The following is a 7611-nucleotide window of genomic DNA, read 5'->3' on the forward strand; positions in this document are numbered from 1 at the left end:
GTTACCTATTGATACTCACATTCATACACCAACCAGAATGCAGAATGATGAGAATGCACCTACTCGGGAGGGGCCTGTCTGTATTCTCAGCTCCCCCCTCCCCTGGTAAAAGGGACAACTGTATTTGAAGCCTCTATCTGTAGGCTAGTAGATGGATTTCCATAGCAGGGGAACAAGCCATTTGACCTGAGTGCTCTAGGTCAGCAATAACGTTGTTCAGAAACCATCTCCAAACTTCTCCATCTCATCTGATTGCTGCTCTCTCCATCGGCTTTTACCCAGCTCCATCCCTTACTAATCCTTCACAGGGCTGAAGCAGGTAGGACAGACTCACGAGACATCAGCTTTAGGATGTCCCCACACAGCCCCAATCCTGTTTCTTACATTCACTTGCACTGTGGAAGTTTGTTTGAAAACTGTTCATTTCTCTGCAACATAAATCACTGACCAGCAGGGGGTATCAGACTGAGAGAACTGGGAGGGCAATGCCAGGGAGATGGTACATACAGTGGAATGATTGCAGGTATCGTGGAGCTTTAGCTCTGCACTTAGTGGAAATTGTTGTTGATGGCATCACTGCAAAATAAAAGCGTAAAATCTGCCCCTCTGCCTATAAAATGTCAACATTTATACCCGATCAACGCTGATATTGAGTTATTTTTAGTGACCCTGTGGCTGTCTGCTAATGCGTTGGCGCAGCATTCGGCCACAGGGTGTTCAAGGACAACAACATCAGATCCGACACCAACTCATGGATTACAAAGCTGTGTTGGTTCCTGCCCTGTTATATTGCTCTGAGATGTGGATAGTCTCAAGGTGCTCGAGCAATACCGCCAACGCTGCCTGTGCAAGGTCCTGTGAATCCGCTGGGAAGACAGATGTAGCAACAGCAGCATCCTCAACCAGGCCAGCATCGAGGCACTGACCACCCTTGATCAGCTACAATGGGCTGGGCACATTGTCTGCAGGACTGACACGAGACTCCCCAAACAGATGCTCTACTCCCAGCTTCGAAATGGCAGATGAGCCCCAGGTGGACAGAGGAAATGCTCCAGTGATACCCTCAAGGCCTCACTGGGGAAGTGCGGCATTCCCACACAAACCTGGGAATCACTAGCCTGAGACAGTCGAAAATGGAGGAGGAGCATCCTTGAAGGCATTGTGCACCTTGAGGCTTGCCGCTGGGAAAAAGCAGAAGCCGGGCGAAAACAGTGAAAGGAGCGCTCTGCCAAACCAATGTCCCACCCACCCCTTCCCACAACCACCTTCTGTCCCAAGTGTAACAGAGCCTGTGGTAGCTGTATCAGAGTGTACAGCCACCTACGGACTCATTCTGAAGACAGTCTATGATTCTAATACTTAACAGGTCGGTGGTATGTGTGGAGAGAGAAAAGGGATTAGCACTCCAGGTCAGTGACCTTATTCCAGAACCATAAAAAAGCTAGAGATGCAATAAACACAAGTACAGAGGCTAGAAAAGGGAGGAAGGCTGGGGCCAGGACAAAGTGGTGAGGGGGTAGAAGGCAGGATAATGATGAAAAGGGTAACAGCGTGCAATATTAACAGTGATAGCAGGTCAGGTCAGGAGAGTGAGTAACAGAGTCAATGTTTTGAGTCTGATATGATCTACTTCTTCAGAATTTCTTCAGTTCTGCAGAAGGGTCACTGGACACAAAACATTAACTCTGTTTCTCTCTCTCCACCGATGCTGCCAGCCTGCTGAGTTTCTCCAGCATTCTTTGTTTTTGTTTCAGGTTTCCAACATCCATTGTATTTTTGCTTATTTATTAAAAGAGACAGGATTGGGAGCATTAAAGAGAAAAAAGACGACTCTCCTGGAGTTTTTCTGCTATTGCTTCCTCTGTTTGATCAGTTATCCACTGAAATTCACATTCATACCCACATCCCTGCTTCAGGATGCACTGACACCAACCAAAATGATGAGGATGCACCTACTGGGGTGGGTCTGTCTGTATTTTGTTTTCCCCCCTCCCCTGGCAAAAGGGACAACTGTATTCGAAGCCTCCATCTGTTTGTTAGAAGATGGATTTCCACAGCAGACCAACAAGCCAATTGACCTGAGTGCTCTAGGTCAGCAATAATGTTGTTCAGAAACCATCTCTAATCTTCTCCATCTCATCTGATTGCTGCTCTCTCCATCGGCTTTTACCCAGCTCTATCCCTTACTACCCCTTCACAGGGCTGAAGCAAGTAGGACAGACTCACGAGGCATCAGGTTTAGGATGACCCACACAGCCCCAATCCTGTATCTTACATTCACTTGCACTGTGGAAGTCTATTGAAAACTGTTCATTTCACTACAACATAAATCACTGACTAGCAGGGGGTATCAGACTGAGAGAACTGGGAGGACAATGCCAGGGAGACGGTAGATACAGTGGAACGATTTCAGGTATCGTAGAGCTTTATCTCTACACTTAATGGAAATTGTTGACAACAGGGTCACTGCAAAAAAAAGCGTAAAATTTGCCCGGCTGCCTCTAAAATGTCAATATTTATACCCAATCGACAGTTATATGCTCAGAGTCATTTATGGTGAGCCTGTGGCTGTCTGCATGTCAAAGTCTTTTCTCCCAAACCACCACATCCCCATCACTTTAAATGTATTTTATCATCATTTCAGTCCTAATTTTAAAGACTTAAAGACATAGACGCTGAAACATTGGAACATCTGAACAGTATACAGTACGTCAGGTATAAAGGGGATTTAAAATTATATGTTAATTGCTTGCTGCAGGCCTGTTTGGTGTGATAGTTATAATCACCAGCCTTTTATTTCGATAGGGAAATGTTTCCTTTGGCTAGCCTTGCAAAGAGGGGCGTCTGCTTTTGCTAAAATCTTAGAATTGTTTGAGGTAAATTTAAATGCATCTAGTTATTTGCCATTGTAGTGATTTGAAGATGCTGCCTGAAGTAGTATGCAGGACTGCATTTAATTCACAATTCTCGACGAGCCAACTGTTGCTAACAATTCACTTCGCGTTTCCTTTGGTCCTGGCTCCTGACCTCTTTCTAACTTTAAGATCTGCAGTTTTGCAGCAGAATCTTTTATAAAAGCAGCAATGGGGAGCTGGAATTAAAGATTCCGGGAGGGTGATGTGTTGACGAAATGCTGGAAGCAGGTGAGACCCTCAAGTGTGAATGGGAATGAAGCTGGAAAGTGTGAAATTTTGCAAAGCCAGATATCAAGAAACATTAAAGGGAGTTTTATATTGATAGGTCACATGGCCCAGAAAACACAGAGGGAGGATGACTGCAGTTGGATAGGGTTTGCATAAATATTGATCTGTAATTGACAGTTGCAAACATGGTATTTGCCTCCAGCAGACAATGGAATCCAATAGGAGTCTGAGCCACGTGGGCTGTGGCAAAATTTGTGGCAAATTTTGGACAAGAAGTCTAGTGAGGCTTGTTTTTACATGGCAGCATCTAACTCTGTTTTTCTTTATTTAACCTAATTTTCTAATCAACCTGTTCAGAGATGTTATTACACACCTCTGGAACAGGTGGGACTTGAACCAGGCCCCCCAGTCCAGGGGTAGGGGCGCTACCAGTGCACCACAAAAAAGCCCCTTTACTCTGTTTTTTTAAACTTTTCACAAGTAGCGTGGCGAGGATCATGCTAGGCAGCATCGAATTGCCAATTAAAGGGGAGTATTGTTGCTTAAACTCATTCAGACACAGTAAGAACTGCCAATGGTAGAGTCAGAGGTAACACAGTGTGGAGCTGGAGGAACAAAACATCTTGTTAGTGGCATGACCGACCTCATTAATGTTCAGCTGATTATCACAGCAAGTAAGTTCAACACTGAGGAAACTGAGTTTGGAAATCAGAGCAGGTACCTAACATGATATTGATATTGGACAACCCCTCATGACTGTTGTGGTACCACTCTGAAATCTCTGGCATGCTGCTCTGGAAGCACAGACTTACACTGTGGAATGTACTGACATTGAAAGGGACCAGGAGCCAGCTCACAGACTGAACCAACCACACATTGCCCTCGAATTGGCTGCAGGGAGATTGAGACAACACATTGCCTTCTGGAATGTTCCTTTACAAAGGAAGTTCGGAGGGTTTTTTGTTGGGGTTCATCCTGAGCAGCTCCATGATGCAGGACTCTGTGCTGTACGGTCTGGTCCTCGGGAAAAACACTGAGGCAAACATTAGGTTGTACAGGATGTTGATGAGGCCTCTTCTGGAATACTGTGTCAAGTTCTGGTCGCCCTGTCATAGGAGAGATATTATAATGCTAGAGAGTTTTCAGAAGAGATTTACCAGACCGTTGCTTGGTTTGGAAGGTTTGGAGTTATAAAGGCTGGGCTTTTTTTTAACTGAAGTGCAGGAGGTTGAAAATCATGAGGGATATAGACAGGGTTAATGGTAGGTGCTTTTTCCCTAGGAAGAGGGATTTCAAGACTAAGGAGCATATTTTTAAGGTGATAGAGAGATTTTAAGAAGTCATGAGGGGCAACTGTTCTACGCAGAGAGTGGTTTGTGTGTAGAATGAACTTACTGAGGAAGTGGTGGATGTGGGTCCAGTGACAATGTTTAAAAGACATTTGGATAGATACATGAATAGGAAAGGTTTGGAGGGATATGAGCCAAGCGCAGGCAGGTGGGACTAGTTTAGTTTGGGATAATGTTCGGCATGGACTGGTTGAACCAAAAGGATCTGATTCTGTGCTGTATGGCTCTGTAACTAAGACTCTATAACTGTGCCTGGAAGACCATCAACTCAGTAAAAGACTCCCTTTGGCCTGCCCGAAACTTGTTGGTTTTCCAGAACAAGGAGTTGACCTTGACTGAGCGTTGCAGACTGGCACATTCCAAGATCCAGGACTACATGCCGAGGGACACACTAAAGCTTGGGGCAGCTGTCACCAAGGGCAGTGGGGAAAGACCACGGTCTGAGGTCTTTCTGCCAAAATACATTGGAGGTCCATTCAATTATCAGACCCTCTCAGTGCCTCAAATATATGTAAATGATATGTTGCATAAGAAATGCCTTTGGGTTGTTGGAACTATTGGGAAAGTCAAACTCCAATGTTTGTTTGTTCTCCATATGTAAAGACTGTCCAGACTGAACTGCTTTTGTGACTGTGTATGTATATAAAGATTTTTTATGAATAAAGTATATTTTTAAAATCAAAAAACTTGGTGCCTCTCTGCATGCTTGCAAAATCCCTTCTGTCATGTCTTGTCAATCAGAGCTAGCACACAGCAAACACACTGCATGTGCAGCAAACAGGCAGCCAGGGGCTCCTGACTCCCTGACTCAAGGACACCCTCTGAGACCAGTCCACAGTGAGGTGTCTGGTTGGAGTGTTCTTGGTTGGGGGGCTCCATGCCTCTCCTCTGGGGAGTGGGTCACAGTCAGTCCCGTGGCTCCATACTGGATGGTCTGGGGGCTGGGGCTAACTCAGTCGGGGGATGACCAGTCAGGGGTCTGGGCACATCTGAACCAGGGCTATCTGGCTAGATCACTATAGACAGTGGGCCACGGTCAATGCGTTGGGTTCGTCCACAGAAGCTATTGGGAAAGGGGCCTGGGGTTGGGGTTGTTGGGGGGGGTGGGGGGGGGGGAGCAAGGGAGCCACTGTCATGGGAAGGACACTGGAAGATCTGGTACAAAACCTGCCAGGAAAACCAGGAGGCCCCACTAGCAACCTCACTGCACCCATGGGAATGGACGGGGAGACCCTGGGTGGGGGTACATGCAGGTTTCACTGGGCCATTTATGAGCACTATATTCTTAATCCTTATCAACAGCCATTCAAAATGAATTGAAATGCACCGAATGCTTCTACAACCTTTTACAACACCATAGAAAAGCTGTGCCAATCCTTTAGTACCCATGCTATACCCGAGGTCCTTGTAACAGACAATGGGACCCCATTTCCCAGGTGTGGGGGGAGGTTGTTTCAGACCTTTGTGAAAACAAACAGGTATGGCACATCCACATGGTACCCTACCACCCATCCTGAAAAGGGCTTGCTGAGCGGGTGTTCCAGGTATTCAAAAGTAACATGAGAAAGCAAGCTACATGGCTCTTTGGAAATGAACCTTGCCAGTTTCCTATTCAACTACAGGCCAATACTGCATATGCTGACGGGAGTAGCCCCAGCGGAACGACTGATGGGCTGACACCTTCGGACTAGGCTTAGCCTGAACTTTCCCAAGCTTGGGGATGGGCAATGGGACAAGGCTGGAGTAAAACAAGGAGCCCAGAAAAGGGGCCACAAGCATAGGCCAGGCAGAGTCCACATCAGGGGCTTCAGTGATGGCTCTCCATGGATTCCAGGACTTATCCTTTAAAAATCAGAACTGGTGTCAAACATAGTCAAAACCAGGCAGAAGGCCTCAAAAAAGACATGCCCACCAGCTTTGTTAGCTCTCTACACAAGCGATTATTTCAACACATACCACCATTGGCATCCTTTGCACCAACTCCAGGACAGGAAATTCTGCCGACTAAAAGCTCAAGAGCCTGTCCGGAGACCACGAGGACTCAGAGATGCAGACAGAGGTGGCAGATGCTCAGTTGGAGGTCGGCACCTAAGACGAACCCCCTGCTGTCTTCACCTACTTAGCACACACCACCTCCAACCAAACCCAGACCAGACCAGACCCAGAAAGCAACAGGAATGGGGCCTGAGGGCGGAGCAACATTGTCAAAGAAGTGAGGGGATCCCTTGGACTTGGAAGGGGACAGACGTGATAACCCTGACAACATCCATGGGGAATACCTAACTAATCTCCCTATGGAGCTCATTGGGTATGAGCTTGATAACAAGTGATGGTCTGCCCAGCTAGAGCTCATCACCTGAGCCCTTCATAAAGCAGCCAGGCCAGGACTAACTTTCGTACGCCTCGGACAGTAGCTCTATTTTGGTGTTCAATGGTAAACAATGTTCCTTTCCAGTCAGTTTTCCTGAATTATTATACCCTCCCTCTCTCATATCTCTCCCTTCCTTCATTCCCTCCCTTTCCCTTATTTCCTTCGTTCCCTCCTCCACCGGACTCCCCCACCCTGTCTGTCTTCCTTCCTTCCTTCATTCAATCATTCTCTCTCTCTTCCTTATTTCCTTCGTTCCCTCCTCCACCGTTCTCCCCCCCAACTCTCTCTCTCTCTCTCTCTCTGTGCCCGGCCCCTTGTCTCTCCCTTCACTCCGCAATCAGGGCCTCACTTTCAACCAATAGGATGCGCCGAACTGCAGTTCTAACCCAATGATCGTCCGCTCTTACATCTCATCCAATTGAATCGAGGAATGGCGTTTCCTTTCCGCCAATAGGAAACCTGGCAGGGCGCCGTGCATCGCCATTGGGAGCCCTGGCAGCAAGCGCAGCCAATCAGGGATCGGTACGGGTGTGCGGGGAAGATGGCGGCGCCGGAGAGTGGGTGGTAGGAGCAGTGCTGAGGGCGGAGGTGAGGGGGAGAGGGAGAGAATGGGGAGGGGGACACAGCGGGTGGAAGACGAGGTGGGAGAGGGAGCGGGAGCGGGAGCGGGATGGGGAGGGAGATCAGGAGAGGGAGCGGGGGCGGGGCGGAGATCAGGAGAGGGAGAGGGAGCGAGGGTGGGGGGGGG

At 47.7% G+C, this 7611-nt stretch overlaps 1 protein-coding gene across 4 annotated transcripts in view; it reads left to right on the forward strand.

The window, feature by feature from the left end:
* The first annotated feature begins 7383 nt into the window (after positions 1-7383).
* farp2 (FERM, RhoGEF and pleckstrin domain protein 2) overlaps positions 7384-7611 on the forward strand; it is a 162678-nt gene continuing 162450 nt past the window's right edge. For all 4 annotated transcript variants that reach the window (XM_048604214.1, XM_048604215.1, XM_048604217.1 and 1 more), the window contains exon 1: positions 7384-7451. The gene's annotated coding sequence lies outside the window, so the exon portion shown is untranslated. The remainder of the gene's footprint in view (positions 7452-7611) is intronic.

Source organism: Rhincodon typus, chromosome 13, assembly GCF_021869965.1.
Source record: "Rhincodon typus isolate 14 chromosome 13, sRhiTyp1.1, whole genome shotgun sequence".
NCBI classification, from domain to species: Eukaryota; Metazoa; Chordata; class Chondrichthyes; order Orectolobiformes; family Rhincodontidae; genus Rhincodon; species Rhincodon typus.